At 42.9% G+C, this 15,933-nt stretch overlaps 1 protein-coding gene across 2 annotated transcripts in view; it reads left to right on the top strand.

Annotated features, from left to right (window-relative positions):
- Nucleotides 1-15,933, top strand: part of PSPC1 (paraspeckle component 1) — a 77,439-nt gene that overhangs the window by 51,605 nt on the left and 9,901 nt on the right. The window contains exons 7-9 of one of the 2 annotated variants that reach the window (XR_003753843.2): nucleotides 12,685-12,770; nucleotides 13,821-13,895; nucleotides 14,525-14,632. The gene's annotated coding sequence lies outside the window, so the exon portion shown is untranslated. Of the gene's footprint in view, nucleotides 1-12,684; nucleotides 12,771-13,820; nucleotides 13,896-14,524; nucleotides 14,708-15,933 lie in introns of those variants that run through there. The other variant, XR_003753844.2, reaches the window with a different exon arrangement.

Genomic DNA, 15,933 nt, shown 5'->3' with positions numbered 1-15,933 from the left:
GATGGCACGACCACCATCCTTCATGTTCTAAAATGTTTGGCTTTCTAGTATGTGCTCATCATATTGAGAGGCATTTGCATGGTGTCTGCTCTAAAGACATATATAATTTAGTGACTGCCTCCCGACCCACCCCACTGAAGAAAATGCAAAACAGATGTAGAAAGAGCTTTGCTAGGCTTGTTTTCTACCTAGGAATGTTGGGGTGGGTATTCATTTCTTATGTTTGACCTGTTCGTTAAAGGTGGACTAAAAATCTGAGGATCTCAATCTAAACAGATATGAAATTGTCCTGCATTAATTTTTAATTTCCTTCCTTGGTGTTTTCTTTGCAATGATGAGAAAATGGGGACGCATATTCAGCTAACTGGTTTTTTTGGGCACCTGTGACCTTAGAGGTTTCAACGGATGGGACAGCAAGAGCCACTAGCAGACTTAATTCGGCGCTGACTGAAACGTCCAAGGCAAGGATATTTGATGCAGCTGAACAGTCCAAGGGAGAAAAATTCTGTAGATATTGAGAATTGGACTTGATTATGCTCTGCAACGTGTTTGATACCAATTGGATTAATGGTTAAACCTGTTAATTCCTGCTTTAATTATACTGATGAAGAAAGCAGCAAGCTTGGGTGGGCCAGTGTAAATGGAGTCATGTAAGTGCACCCACAAGTTTTTACAAGAAAGTGGGGATTATTTTTGACTACCGAACATTGACTTCATAAACGAATATTGTTTTGGTTGTGATGTTCTATTAAAGTGTAAAGTGAATTTCTTAGGCAGACCCAAGAGAAGGTGAGAGCAACAAAAATTATTTCTGGAAAACCTACTGCATGCAGGCTATTGAATGTACAGTGAGGATTTTAGGTAGTATTGAGAAGATGTGGTCCGTGCCCTCATGGAGTCTACAGCCACATTTTAGTGTATCAGATTTCAGCACCATTTAATTTGTATCTTAATTTGGGCCAAACAGGTAAAGTGATCTTTATTTGTAAGTGTTTAAAACTTTGCAGAAAGGTGTGGAGTCAAAGATTGCCTGGTAGGAAAAAAAACAGGCTTTGTATGTTTAAGGAACTCTTTCCAAAGGATTCTAAATTAAATTTCTGAAATAGATTTTAATTCACTAATGTGTTATGGAGCATTCTTGACCAGTACTTCACAGTACCACCTCTGGGACTTCTTAGTGAGAAATACTTATTTTAAATTGGAATACTTTTTAAGATCTTGATTTTTGAAAAGGTAATTAAAATATATTTGTGCTCATTGACTGTTTTCACCTACTAAATAGCGATGTTTCACATTGGCATTACAATCTGTTGGGATACTACTCTAAAGATTTTATTAATGTAGTTGAAAGCCCTGTAAAATAGCAATTTTGGGTGCTGCTACAAAGGTAAGTCAAAGATTGTATTGTTGATATTCCGTGGAGAGAGAGAGACAGAGAGGGAGAGAGGGTGCACCACTGACCCTTTGCCTGCCTGTGTAATTAGTCAAACTTTTTTTTGAGGGCTTACTATGTGCAGAGCACTGTACTACGTGCTTGGGAGAGTACAGTACAACAGAACTAGCAGTCATGTTCCCTTCCCATAACAAGCAGACAGTCTAGAAATGAGCTTGATGTCCAGGGTCTCCTGGGTAGCTCTCGTACTGTATTCCATGAACGAAGAGTATTAAGCAAGAAAGTGCTAAGTAAAATTTAATTTTCCACAGGAAACAATGTAGTGTAAATTAATGCCCTCCCAAGATGCAAAAAATTGCCTAGAACATTATATATTGAAAAACAGTGATTGGGAAGAACAAATCAAAATACAGGTACATGATCAAATAGTAAAGTAACTCTGAACCAATAGGTCTGTGAATTGGGATATTTTTCTGTGTACACATGAGAGGGTTGGCTTTCATATCCAGCAAAAAAATACCTTGTGCTAACATAGTAAAGATCTATCATTTTCTGCTAAATCAAGAACAAACTGCTGTTGAAGTGGGCTTTTAATCTATTTCAAGTCAAAATACATCAGAGGTTTGAGGGGATGGGAAAGGAGACAGTGGAAGAAGGAAGTGGTTTAGTCAAGGTAAACCTGTACACGATGCCAAAGCAGAGCGTTACCGTCAAGTGAGAGTGAGCGCACACTTTAAGGCCTCCCAGCAGTCAAAACTTCACAGACCTATCGTGAGAGAACGCTAAACGAAGAGCGTTCGAGCGGGGACCCCTGCACTACAAGGGCTGGAGAGGTAAGATTTGCCACGCCAGGAGGTGGTCCTCTTGGAGGGGGCGGTCCTAGGGACTGAGTCACAATCCAACATACTTTCCCAAAGTCTGGAGTGAAGAGTGGTGTGCTTTTCTACAAGTCCCAAGAATGGAAAATGTCCCAGTAGGCATTTTGAAATTATGTTTTAAGATTCTAGAAGATAGAAATAAATGGCTTTACATCATTTCGAGTCATCAGCTGAAGGGACAGCACACACTGTGTCTCAAGTTTCCGTTCCTGGCAAATGATTCTGATTTATGTATCTACTTTGGTCAATTTTCAAACTGTAAAAATTGTCCAGAATGATTTTCTAGTTGCTTTGTAATTGGCAATTTTGATTTTCAGTTCTTTTAATGCAATGTAATTAGGGTAAGGACACCTTTAGATATTTATATACCATTAACTTTCCTCACAAACCCATTTAATTTTCTTGAGGAATCAGATTTTAATTTTCCTTTATATACTACCCTTTTAAGAAAACCATTCCCCCATATAATATCCATGAGCCATGATGTTTTTATTTTGCTTAAAACCATGAACTGCTTGCTATTGTAACAAAAACCTCAAATTCAACATGTTGAATTTTGATAGCTGCCAAGTTTTAAGGAATGTTTTACCAGATGAGGCAAGTTCAGCAGTTAAAGTGGATTTTGGTTTGGCCATGAAATGAAGGAAAAGCTGGTTTCCCAGGTATGATGTAGTGCATATTACAATGCAAGTTTCCCTTCATCCTCTTTCCCCCTCCTATGTGACTCGGCGAGCCGGAATATTTCTTTCTAATCTCCGGGTCTCTCCTAATACTGCTTGTGAGATCGTATTTCCATTACTATTAGCTGCTCTGCTGTATACTTGAACAAACATATCTTTTCTGTGACCTACTGTCTATTTTACAATCAGGGAAATCCCAGAAAACTGAATTCACTGGGAGTTTGGTGGGGGGAGGGGGTGGTACATATCTGTTTCTAAATGTGTGCCATTTCTTTCAGTTGTGTGTGAGATATCTTGTCATTAAAACAGAGTTTTTGTTGCCTTCGGTGTCCTATGAAGAAGGATGCACAGGACCTGGTCCTGTAGCTCCTGTGTTCTTCTAACCACAGTTATTGGCCATTTTAGGGAGTAATTTGAGTAGCTTGATTTAATCATAAAAGTGATCATTTGTGACTGGCTATAAGTCACACACAGTGTTCGGTTTATGTGTAATTTATGGCAATATACCATGAAATAGTGTCTAATTTTTCTGCCACGTAAGATCAGGGTTTTAATAGACTTAAATTAGCAAAGGCAGTTGGTCCGTAGGGACTGCAACGCTGGTCACATGGTGTAGCACCTAACACCAACGTCCCGGGGGCCTCTTTCTTTGGAGAGGCTCATGGAGGAGAGGTTTCCCTCCAAGGATTGGCAGAGGAGAGTCATTCTGGGAGACGGAGGCATGGAGGGACGGGTGCTTCCCTGTCTTCGAGGGGGGTCGGGCTCTGCCTCCCCCTGAGGGATACCTTGGTGGAGGGATTGTGTTCCCGTAGGAAGATAGGGGAGGAGTGAGTGAGTGTGTGGGTGTGTATGTGTTTGTATGTGTACACACACACTTTGCCAATCCTTGGTTGTGGCTCTTGTGGGAGGAGAGAGGGCCAATACAAAGCAGAAATCTAAATGTGTAACCCCCTTCTTCCTTCCTTGGCCTCATACCACTGCAGCACTGGGCAGCTGCAGTCAGGACATGGTGGCTGGTTCAGTTCTGGCAGACCTGCAGGCAGAGCTGTCTCAGGCCAGTCTCGGTGGTGCTGGCATTACATTGGTTGGTGATCTCCCACAGTGGTCTGGACAGAAGAATCATTGCCCTCTGGCAGCTTGGAACCCCAGAATGCATAGGGACAGGTCCGTCGGGTGATTACAGATCCTTGACTTTTTCACTACTGCTGCTGCTGGCCTGAAGAAGTTTTCCTTTTTGGATTGGAGGGTTTCTTTAGGTCTTTGCCTCTTCTCAGTTCTTCCAAGCAGGGCCAGAGATGACCTTCAGGACCGGAGTACCAGTCAGTTCTACATTAATGGAAAGAGGGACCCATCGTCATTCCAAATAATTACATGTAAAATTTCCTGGAGAAATGAAGTGGTCATAGTTCAAATTTAAGTGTCTCTTGGGGATTACAAGAGGTACCCTGATAGAATGGGGGAATATGTTATAGAAGCAGCGTGGCTCAGTGGAAAGAGCACGGGTTTGGGAGTCAGAGGTCATGAGTTTGAGTCCCGGCTCTGCCACTTGTCAGCTGTGTGACTGCGGGCAAGTCACTTAACTTCTCTGTGCCTCAGTTACCTCATCTGTAAAATGGGGATTAACTGTGAGCTTCACGTGGGACAAGCTGATTATCCTGTATCTACCCTAGTGCTTAGAACAGTGCTCAGTACATAGTAAGCGCTTAACAAATACCAACATTAGAAGGAACAGAGGTGATTGTGGAGCCACATGTGCCAAGGGTTCTTAGCCTAGGGTAGCAAGTTCAAGGGTTCCGTCCAGTGAATAAAGAATGCCAAATTTAAGCCTTATTGTAGGTGCCCAGCAACTTCTTAGGTTCTGTTAACAGTGCTTATTTTCAGTTTCAAAATATACGCTGTCTTTATTAGCTAGGTTCATTTTTTTAATCTTACATAATTGTACCCTAGAATTTCTCAAATCTGGGCAACTTTCAGTGAGTTTTTCATGAATGCGAATTTACAGAATTATACTTGTAGGAATCTGTGAATTTCATATTTTTAAGAAGTATTGTGGTTGGAGAGGAAAGTCATATGTCCTTGCAGTGAATCCTACAATTCATCAATTTAAAGACATTGTGATTTTTATTTATTTGATTCCAAACTTGGCTAGTATAACTGTACCTATTAAATGTACTTTGCCTTTGTGTATACTGTGTATAGAGATGTTACTTGAATTGAGCAGTAGCATACTGCAGCATATCGATCGATACGGTGCAGTATGTTGATGATAAAGTAATCATAAGAGAAGCAGCTTGGCCTAGTGGACAAAGCATGGGCCTGGGAGTCAGAAGGACCTGTGTTCTAATCTCAGGTCTGCTCTTTGCTGTGTGGCCTTGGGCAAGTCACTTAATTTCTCTGTGCCTCAGTTACCTCATCTGTAAAATGGGGATTAGTACTGTGAGTCCCTTTTGGGACAGGGACCGCGTCCAACCCAATTTCCTTGTATCCATTCCGGTGCTTATTACAGTGCCTGGCACACAGAGTAAGGACGTAAAAATACCACAACTGTAGTTATAATAAATTGATCTACAGAATTTTCAATCTTGCCATTTCTCCCTACTAAACCCTCCAATCATTTTTATGTCTTTAGAGAGTTTTCCTATCTCCTCTCAAGCTTATTTTTAGGTGTGAGTTTATTTTTTAGACTAAATTGAGAGTGCCCACTTGTGGAGGACCAAAGCAAATAGGCTCCTACAGACTGAACCAAGGGCGTCATAGACTCAGTAGAGTCCCTCTGACACTTTGTATCATGGATGTTTCGGGTACTGGGGATGACTTTCTCTGGGGTAGTAATCAGGGAGTAAGTGTAGATTTAGTGGGTGCTTCTCTGTTTAGCTGACATTTTGTATAACAGGTTAAAAGTAAGGTTGAGATAGTTTTAGTCATTTAATCCCTTGTAAAGAAGAAAGTACTTTGTGTAAATATTGTAATGCTCCTCTATCTGTTTCCCTTTTTTCCATTGGTTTCACTTGGCTGTTTAACTGCAGAGCTATTTCTAGAATGCCTTTGCCTTTTACTGCTAATGATACAAATGGATAGTATTGCTCAGTCTCTAGCAGCATTAGTGTTTCACCTTGGAGGAAACCTCCCTAGAGTGTTGGCAGCTGTTTTTCACGTTTCCTACCTCTCTATAGGGTGGTGGTGAGTTTAATGTCACTTGGAGGTGCTCAGTAGACACCTTGGCAAATGTGCACTTTTTCACTTCTAAAAATAGTAGCAATCTGTGTAAACTTTTTCATGGTAGCTTTAGTTGCTCTGCGTGTCTTCAAGGAGAGTATCCTCAATATTTTGTGACACACTGTAGCCACTCTGTGCAGAGTACTGTATACACGCTTGGGAAAGTATGATACCACAGAGTTTGTAGACCCGTTCCCTGCCTGCAGGGAGCTTTCAGACTAGAGTTGGGTGGGGGGGACAGACATTAGTATCAATAAATTACAAATACACCTAATTGCTGTGGGACCAAGGGTGCTTAAAGGGTACAGTTCCAAGGTCAGTGAAGAGACTAAAGAGTATTATGCAGTTTGTCCCAGAGGGAGAAGCAGCATTTAAGAGTCTAGTGCCCTGAGGTCATATACTATTTTGGGATTGGTTCGTAGAACGGAAGTCATGCTCTATGAATGTGTAGTTATTCCTATTCCAGGGAGCAGAGGAATCCTCTGGGTGAAGGTGAAGAAATAAAAGAAAAAGGAGAATGCCTTAAGAGTTTAGAGTAGCCATTCTTACAAAGAAACTGCTTGGCCTTTTTGGGCACACTTGCAAGAACACCAAGGTGCAAAACTTGTGCTGAAGGAAAACTTTTACCAACCATAAATCTACTGCCAAGCCATCGTAGATGGCATAATATCTGAAATTTTTCTTGTATTTTGGAACTACTTTCCTGATGTCAGGGTCTGATGAGCCAATAGAGTGGTGAATTTTGTTGTTTCCTACTTGCTGGCAAAAATCAAAGGTACCCCCTAACCTGCCCATGGTTAATGTTCAAATTCCAAACAACCTTCTTGAAATGGACATAGCTGATTTTTCTCATCCCCATTCCCTTCCAGCTCCTCACAAATGTTGGGAAAAGTAGTTAGACGAATGTGAACATTTCCAATAAGTGACGGCACCTAATTCAGTGTCCATCTCCCAGGCATCGTGGAGACGACCGGTTGACCCTGGGGCCAGATACAGATCCACGGTTTTGGGTTTCCATGAAAGACCAAGAGAATTGATTAGATCAAAGCTCATGTTTAACAGCCTAGGAAACCGAGTGTCAATCTTCCTAAGGAAGGAGGCTGTACGTGGTGAATTTTTGTACAAAAGCTGGAGAGTTGCGGTGAGACTACCATGCACGCTGTATATACGGTACACACAAAAATCCCACCGAGAAAGGAGGGAAGACGTGGGAAGAGCTGGACTGCACTGTCTTGGCTTAACAAAGTACTGCAACACCTAGAAGAAGAGAACAGTGGAAATTGGGGCAGATACCCAGTGAGGTACCAAGAAGATGTCCAGGACTGTAGGAGTAAGGTGAGAAAATAAAAGCAGGAAAGGAGATCCAGACAGTAACTAACAAACTCCTTATAAGGCGCAAGGGAGGCGGCTAGATGTTAATGCTGCCGCTGTCAGGGGATGAGGGAAAGATGTGATGCCAAAACTAGATGTTACTGCCTTTCACAGAACCCTGAGTTCAGCGGCACACAACCCGTAGATTAGGAGGTGAAAAACTAGCAGAGTAGAAAACTAATTTAGGGGATTTAAAACTTCTGGGCCGGCAAGATCTAAGGTCAAAGCTGGGCCCTTAACTTCATGCGCCCTTCCCACTCATGACTCAACTTTTGTCCTAATAAGGATATGAGGTAACTCCAGGAGTAACAGCAGTGCAAGCCTTGGCTGGAATCACAGCCAACCAGAAGTGGTGGGCAGAGTACTTCCAGAGGGTAGTGGGAAGCTGCAAAGGTGTGGTGCGATGGCCTATCTTTTCCGAAGTCAGTCCTCAGCACGAGCAAGGGCAGCAATGCAGATGGAACCAGCTAGAGCGGGAGCGAGAGATTAACTCCAAACTGTGGCCCTGCAAAATGGCATGGATGGAGAATTCAGCAAGGTGTCCGAAGGGATTTCTTTTAGCGCCAACATACCGCCGAGAGTTCAGAAGGATATATGAGAGAATATAAGATGAAGGGAGGTTCTGGGAATTTCTGATTTGTAACAGTAACTAGCACATCTTGATAAGCAGCAGAAGAGGTGGAGGGGGAGGAGATTCTCCAGGTAATTTGTGAGCATCCTGGAGGCAGAATGGTGCGTGTTTGCAACTCTTTAGACTGTAAACCTGTGGGCAGGAAAGAAGTTTACCAACTCCGTTTTATTGTACTCTCCCAAACAGTGCAGTGCTCTCTCTGCACACAGTGAACGCTCAATAAATACCACTGATTGATTGGTTTGTAAATGCTTATAAGTTAGTGACAGAATTCAGGTCAGGTAAAAGAGAATTATGTAATTGATTTGATTTTAACAAGGCTTTTGGTTTTGGTCCAAGTACCTTGCTGGTTAAACTGGAAATTTGATTCTAGACAGTTTGTAGATAAGTGCTCACCTACCATAACTGTCCCCAGGGAATTCAAGTGGCTTTCTGGGGGTTTCTGCTCTTAGCAGACTGTTGTCTGATACATTAAAGTAGAAGCTAGGATAGAAAGCTCCTGGGGTTTTTTGGTGGTTTGTCGAGGGGGCCGAGTGTGTGTGTGTTTTGCGTGTTTATTTTTTAATTGCATTTGTGAAGCGCTGACATTCGCCAGGCACTTCACTAAGGATTGGAGTAGATACAAGATAATTAGGTTGGACACAGTTGGGTTGGACACAGTGCTTGACGCAGCCTAAGTAGGAGGTATTCTTTAAGTGCTTACTTTATGCCAGACATTGTATTAAGCACTGGGATAGATTCAAGATAACCAGGTTGGACACAGTCCATGTCCCACTTGGGGCTCACAGACCTAACCCCCATTTTTGCGTGTGAGGGAATTGAGGCTCAGAGAAGTTAAGTGACCTGCTTAAAATCACCAGCAGACATGGCAGAGCTGGGATTAGAACTCAGGTCCTCCGACTCCCAGACCTATGCTCTTTCTTCTAGGCCACCCTGCTTCTCCATGCTGGGAGCCCAGTGGCCAGCTCCCAAACTGCCATGATTTCCAGGTTCAGAGTTGCAGCTCTCATTTCTGCAGCCACACATCCCGGGGTTCGCAGACTTGTGAAGTCATGCTGTGTGATCCCGGTCAAGGCTGTGGCGGAGGGGAAGTCCTGCTCGTGGAGTTTCAGGAAGAGCAGGAGAGAACATTGCTTCCCTAGTCGTGGTTCTGTATCTGGTCCCAGGGATTCCTGGCCGCCTCCACTATGACTGTAAGCTGGAAATTGGAGGTGCCATCATTCATTTGAAATATTCACATTCATCTTACTGTTTTTCTAAATATTTGTGAGGAGCTGGGGGAGTGGAAATGGGATGAGAGAAGTCAGTTAAGTCCACTTCTAGAAAGTTGTTTGGCACTTTAACATTGTGATCCTTCATTTCCTATTAAAACATGACCTTTTAAACCATACTCTTAAGTGACAGAATTTTCCAGGAATTGACCATTCCATTTTTGTGGCCCTTTCTCTTTCAACCATTGCTATGATTTAAACAGAAGCATCACAAAAACTTACAATTTACAATTCCTCTGTTATTTGAGAAAAGACCAGTAGGATTTTGGAATATAAATCATGGGAAAGAAATACTCTGGATTCCCCAGGACTTTCCCCCCCAATTTCTACCTCAATTAGTTGCCTTCAATCTCTGCAGTAGCTTCTTGTCCTTTTCTTGCCCCATCAGGTAGCCTGTGTATATCTCCAAGTGACTCCCCTGCCCCCTTCTTTGTGCTCTGCATCCACTGCCAGCTCAGTTTACCATGTGTGAGCCACAGTGGAGCCAAGGAAGTCAGCGGAAAGGAGGGGTAAAGGTCTGGCGGAGGGGTAATTTCCAGAATTCCAACTTTCTCCTCCCATTCGCCCTTGCTTCCCTCCCCATTGCCCCAGATGCCACATCTCCTGCCACTTGGAAGTCGCCACCTGCCGCATATCACAATCCCTTGACCAGGGAACATTTGGGCCTTGGGTCCCTTTGCAGGATGTAGTGCTTTACTGGGTTTTTATTTTCCCGTCTTCTTAATCCTGTTTCATGGTCCTAGCTGTATCATACCCTGGGATGATTGGAGGAAAATGCGGTGGTCACCACACCCTCTTGGAGTCACACTCACAGAGGACTGTGGGAGTAGAGTTGGGCAGGTGCTGCAGCGCTTGTACCATTTGTCGATACAGGGCCATTTTATAAATGCCCTTTTAGGATGTGTGACTTGTGAAGTTTTTTCAAGTAGTTCACAACATTGGTTAATAAAGATGACTTTTATGGAAGTTGCAGGGTTTTCAGAAGCAGATTTCAGTGTATAATAAGGGGGTACAGTTGATTTCTACACAAGCACACACAAAACCCTCTCCATCCACCCCCTCTACCTTTCAGCTCCTACACACAAAAATGCTGATGTCGCCAGCAGTGCAATTTGCCTATGGATGTGATTGTGGAGGATGCAGTTCTGAGTCATGCTTATGCAGAGATTTGCCCACTCTGCTATTTTTTTTTAGATTATGTCAATCAAGAGCCTGTCATCACTTTCCACATTGTTCATTGAGCACCTCATTGACTACTGGGAACAGAGAGCATGTTGGGGAGCAAACTGTAGAATGGAGAGAACTTGGGGGCCAAATCCCAGCCCTGCCAATTGCCTGCTGGGTGACCTTGAGCAAGTCGCTTTACTTCTCAGTGCCTCAGTTCCCTCATCTGTAAAAAGGGGGGAGGCGGCTCAGTACCTCTTCTCACCCCTACTTAGACTGTGAGCCCCATGTAGGACAAGGACAGTGTCCAGTGGGATTAACTCATATCTTGCCCAGCGCTTAGAACAGTGCTTGACCCATAGTTCGTGCTTCATCACCATCATTGTTGCTGATGATGTTGTTATTGAGGCCCTTTTTCCTCCCAGCTGGTCCAGCTTTCATTGTCATGCCACATTTCCCAAGACTATGTTTTACAACATCTTTACTCTTTTCCCTAAACAGTTGGCCATTCTCCTTGTAAATCCTACTATACTGAATTGATTTTGAGGAGATTTTGGCTTCATTGCCAAGAGACTAATACATACCATTGATTGATTGATAGCTTTGTGATCCTACCCTTGCCACTTGATACTGAATGAGTCTGTGGGCACCGGTCCAGATGTAGGCTGCTGTGATGGTGGCGGGTGGGCAGGTGGGCCAGTTGTGGTAGTTTCTCCACCATGGAGGAGGTTGGTCAGCAGTACAACTCTGGATTTTCATTTTGTTCTGAAGCCTTTTGCCATATCGTTCCCACACTGAGTGTCTTCCAAAGTGGGAATTGGCCTTTGGCAGTCATTGGTATTTACTGAGTTCTTACTGTGGGCAGAGCACTGTACTAAGCACTTGGCAGAGGACAGTGAAACAGAGTTGGCCATTAGATTGAGTTTTTTTTATTTCCCTGTCTCTTTTTGCTGCCACAGAACCAAATTTTGTAATGGTGTTAAATTCCATGCCGCTAATGAAGATCTTTCATTGGTTGCATGTAGAGTTTCCGTGCCACGCTGATGAGCCTTTTCACGTGCCTATAGCAAGCAACTCTTGAATGATCATCTCTGGGGCCTTAGAAAATGCTTGTAGCCTGTTGAATGTGATGGGCTTCCTGGATGATCAGAAGGGGATTTCAGTCCCAATGTTCAGGTTCCTTCTTGTTTCTGCCAGTAAGGCCACAGAGAATAAATTGGTAGGGACAGAACCTATTTTACAACCTGGGTACACCCCTAACAAGGTGGAACGAATCCAGACGGGCATCCCTAACTCTGACCCAACCAGCCATGCCCACCTTCGCCGAGATCCAAACAGACACTTTTTGTTTGTCTCTCGTGGGTCCACTGCCAGGTTTAATGCTGTTCTTTCAGTCTATTTCTAATGTCCATTGTGGTCTGTGGTCTAAGCTTTGAAACTTCATTATGATCCTGGAAGCAGGCAGTCTTAGCTGGCTAGACCAGGACTGTAGTGAGGATTTTGCCAGGAAAGGAGATTAGCGGGTTGCCTCCAGGTCTAACTCCTCATACAGTGCTGTGCACATAGTAAGCGCTCAATAAATACTGAATGAATAATACTGATTGAATGAATTGAATGTAGGTGACGATAATGATGTCATGGTGGAGATCCCATGGCCTTCCCCCAGAGTTATACACACCGAGGAGTTTGTAGTGGTCCGCAAGTTTCTAAGCAGAGTGTTCTAAAGGTCCAGACTCTTGGCCCAGCCGTCTGGCCAGCACCGCTTACCTGCAGAAGCTACTTCCCGGAGCCAGTTGTTATTCCTCTCAGGGGCAGCCGTATGGGTGGGGAAAGGGTGGAAAGACTAGAGGATAGCAGAAACGCAAGTGAGGAATTTGGTGGCTACAAATCAGGATTATTTTCCAGGGGAAAAGACACTTGGAAGATCATCCCAATTGTACAAATGTATGTATACTACTTGACTCTTATGGTCTAGTCTGCATTGGTTTCTTTGCTAAGGTAGGAGTTGAAAGTAACAAGTTGGTTTATGATCTGTTGAACTGTTTCAAAGCAGACTAACTTTGTTTCATTTCCTTTTTAGGGTGTTAAAATAGAAAAATGGAGATGAAGGGAGTAAAAGTTTCCCGAAGGTGGGATAGGAACCCGGAAATCAAGTTTGATTTTCAGGTAGGGTTTTGTTTGTTTGCCTTCGTTCAAAAGCTTTCTACCACATCTTCTCATTGTTGAAAAGATATTTGTTTCATGTTAGGGTTTTTCATTTCCTAAACAGGGAACTAAGGTGACATTGTAGGTAGGTAAGAGGAGGAATTTGTATTTTTGTGTTTTGGGTTAGTTTTGTTCTCTAAATCAGTTGACTCATCCATGGTATTTATGCAGTGCTTGGGGGAGTACAGGTGTCTACCAACTCTCTTGTATTTTCCCAAGTGCTTAGTACAGTGCTCTGGGCACAGTAAGTGCTCAGTAAATACGATTGATTGGGAGCCAGGCTTTAAAATAAATTATACGCAGGGGGAAGCAATTAAAGCATTCAGTAAAGGGCAGCGGGAGAGAGCTCCCTTATTCAGCAAGGGAAGCTCCATTCTTGAATGCCAGCCTCTAGGATAGTGCCACTTTTAGTCACCACATGGGGCTTAAGGTTTCAGGGAAGAGCAGCAGGGCCTAGTGGAAGGTGGATAGATAGCCATGCAAGAATACACTACCAGGTTGCAAAGAATTACCCTTATTGATGGCTTTTCTCTGTATTTCCATGGAAAAGACAAGCCACGGCCTTTAGGAGTGCACATAAATGCACGCCACTGTAATCCATACCAATGGTTGCTTGCCACTGCAAGGCAGTACAATATTTGTATAAATGATTTATTACTTTATTTTATTAATGGTGTGTATATATCTGTGATTCTATTTACTCTGATGGCATTGATGCCTGACTGCTTGTTTTATTTTTCTGTCTGTCTCCCCCTTTTAGACTGTGAACCCGTTGTTGGGCAGGGATTGTCTCCATCTGTTGCCAAATTGTACATTCCAAGCACTTAGGACAGTGCTCTGGATACAGTAAGCACTCAATAAATATGATTGAATGAATGAATGAAGTGTTGGGGAGAGTACAGCACAATATAAGACACATTCTCTGCCGCCAGCAGGCTTACAGTCTAAAGGGGGTTGGAGGTTAGTGTTTTTCAGATGGCAGGAGACATTCCCTTTGCCTTTCCTCTGCAGGCAGGAAGAAGGATGGACCCTTCCATAGGAGTCAACTAAGCTCCTGCACTTCCTGCCTCTTCCAAGGAAACCCAGGTCTGTGCTGAAAATGCCCTCTCCTTCCCTTTGGGTTGTATTTGGCCTCACTCAGGGTGTGGATGCACTGGGGTGTGTGGTTGAGACCGTTTGTCCGTTTTAAACTACTCCACCCTTCTGTGTAGTTAGAAAATACTGTTGCTGTTTAATATGTAGCTTTTTGCCTTTAAGGCAAAAGGTCAGATGAGGCAGCCTTATTTTTCTTCCTACATTTGAAGTGTTTGGCTTCTTTTATCTGAAAAAAGAAAACAGTCTTGAGTCTATTGCTCCAGCACCTGACTCGATGATTGCAGTAAAATACAGAAATCTCCCCCTTCCCCCCACCGAGGCTTAAAAGTGGTTTATTTGAATTGTGTTTGCTGCTTCCTCCTTATACAAAATGAAGGTGTTGAGATGCAGTGTTTAAATTTGAGGAACAGAATGGAAAAAGAAAAGCTTTTAAAGACTATTGTTGACAGGACCATTCATCCGGGTAAAATCTTCCTTTTTGGCTTCTGTAAAAATATGTGTTCCCAAGATCTAAAAAACTCACCAGAAAACTCACTATAAGATGAAGACACATATTGGCTGTGGGGCCTCTTCAGGTGCTTGAAGGTGAGGGCTAAAGCTTTTGTTTTTGTCTTTTGCAGACTAGAAAGCTGGAATGCCTGTGTGGGGAACCCAGACCCGGAGACAACTGCTTGCTTCCAGATGGGTCTGGGAGCAAATAAGTGTTACTTTACAGCAGCGCTTAAGAGGTCATTTCTCCTGAGGGGAAAAAAAATGTATATTCTATATTGCCTTAGCAAAATAAAGCTTTCCCCAGGACCTACGAGGTAGTAGTTTGTAATAAATGCTGGTCTGTGAAGTAGAGATCAGAGAAGAGCTATCTAAGCGAAACTTGGATGCCCTGGAAAACAGTTGAGCTTAGGTGGGACCTAATGTTTATGAACAGAAAATTATAATAGACACTCATACTTACCATTTAAACCTGGATGAAGTTAAAGAGCATGTTGGGTTTATTTCAATATAAAATAATTCTCCACCAGAACATGTAAATATATATTTATATATATATGCTATATATATATTTATATATATATAAACATCTCTAAAAATATGTAGCATCCTGCATCGTTAGATATATTAAGTTTAGCCTGATTTTAGTTGTCCACTGTGAGCATCTCTTCCTTGGGTGGGGGCGGGGGGCGGTGGGGCAATTACCTTTGTGAACGAATTGTGGTGTCTGCCATTGGCAATCCAAAGAAATAGCACCCCTGGTGCCCCTCGCCTCTGGACCATGAAAAATTAGCCCTTAGTTTGCAAACTTTTTCCAGTGTAATCCAGGAAGGTGATATATGAGGTAGAACGGAAAACAAAATCAAGTGGTGTAAATTTAATGTAAAACATAAAGATTTTTGTCTAAGAGTAGGGCTGTCTGTTGCAGTATGTAAGGTGTGAGATCAATCACAGCAGCATTCCACGTGTAAGCTATCTAGTGAGCACTGCACTAATGTGCCAAACTACTGAAAGAAGCCTTCAGCCTTTGGAACAAATTCCCTTGTCTGTGACCTCATCGGAAAGTAAATTCTACAGAATACATCTTTCTGAGTTTAGACACATTATTGTTCCCGGCTATCCGCCAATCCAGTGAGACTTAACTGATCGAATATAAGTTTTAGTCTCCTAGTTCCTCTGCAACAGAAGCAGCATGGTGTAGTGGATAGAGAAGGTCATGGGTTCTACTCCCGGCTCCACCATTTGTCTGTTGCGACACCTTGGGCAAGTCACTTTACTTCTGTGCCTCAGTTATTTCATCTGTAAAATGGGGATTGGGACTATGTCCAACTTGATTTGCTTGTATCTACCCCAGTGCTTAGCACAGAGCATAGTAAGCGCTAACAAATACCATTATTATTAATAATGTATAAATTTGAACGGGTGCCTATTTTGCCCTTCTCTCATCCCCAAATAACCTAGGATCTACTTTCTGAACAGCATAGCAGTATCTCACATTCAGTTATCTCCCACAAAATGTGTGAAATGTATCTGTTTTATG

The sequence above is a fragment of the Ornithorhynchus anatinus genome, chromosome 20 (assembly GCF_004115215.2).
Source record: "Ornithorhynchus anatinus isolate Pmale09 chromosome 20, mOrnAna1.pri.v4, whole genome shotgun sequence".
Taxonomy (NCBI): Eukaryota; Metazoa; Chordata; class Mammalia; order Monotremata; family Ornithorhynchidae; genus Ornithorhynchus; species Ornithorhynchus anatinus.
Note: the sequence above shows the minus strand (reverse complement) of the source record. Positions and strands in the feature narration are given on the sequence as shown.